The sequence below is a fragment of the Pteropus alecto genome, unplaced genomic scaffold (assembly GCF_000325575.1).
Source record: "Pteropus alecto unplaced genomic scaffold, ASM32557v1 scaffold48, whole genome shotgun sequence".
NCBI classification, from domain to species: Eukaryota; Metazoa; Chordata; class Mammalia; order Chiroptera; family Pteropodidae; genus Pteropus; species Pteropus alecto.
Genome location: NW_006442110.1, coordinates 1535984 through 1536586, shown reverse-complemented (window position 1 = coordinate 1536586; position 603 = coordinate 1535984). Strand labels below are relative to the sequence as shown.

The following is a 603-nucleotide window of genomic DNA, read 5'->3' as shown; positions in this document are numbered from 1 at the left end:
GGCCCAGCGGCTCCCGGGGGGCGCGTTCCCGCCCCTCCCCTCTGCTCCTTCCTGCATGGACTCCGCGTTCCTGCTCAGCTCTGGACGCCCGCACCGCCGCTTGCCTTCCCCCCTCTTGGCCTCCCCGTTTCCTAGGATCCGCTTTGGGGCGCGCTCTGCCCCAGGAGCCTGGCAGGGGCGCAGGGCCTCTCTGGCCTCTCTCCTCTCTCTCTCCATCCACTGTGCCCCGCGGGCCACACCGACGCGGTCGGTGCAACGTGCTGTGTGGCGTCTGTGCGCGGACGGGCCACTGCCCGCTCGCTTCCGGACTCGGCTCTCCCCGGTTGTCGTGCCCTGTGCTCCCGGCCATCCCTCAGCCCACCGTCCCCCTCTCCTGGCCCCTTCCCTTCTCTTACGCCCCAGCCCCCCTGGGCTGCGCGCCTCTCGCGCCCTCGGTATTTCGTGTCCTTGCTCTTTTGTGAGGGGCGGCCCGCTCAGTGACCTGTGCTGCTCTGTATGGTGCCGTGTGTAAGAATAAACCCGTTGGAATACGCGTGGTCTCCGTTCCTTCCCGGCCCCGCCCCCGCCGCGCGCCGCCCCGGCCCCGCCCCACCCACGGCCTCG

General features: G+C 71.0%; 1 protein-coding gene across 1 annotated transcript in view; it reads left to right on the top strand.

The window, feature by feature from the left end:
- The window catches only part of AGAP3 (ArfGAP with GTPase domain, ankyrin repeat and PH domain 3), a 50202-nt gene that overhangs the window by 29352 nt on the left and 20247 nt on the right, over positions 1–603 (top strand). The gene's annotated exons all lie outside the window — the stretch shown is intronic.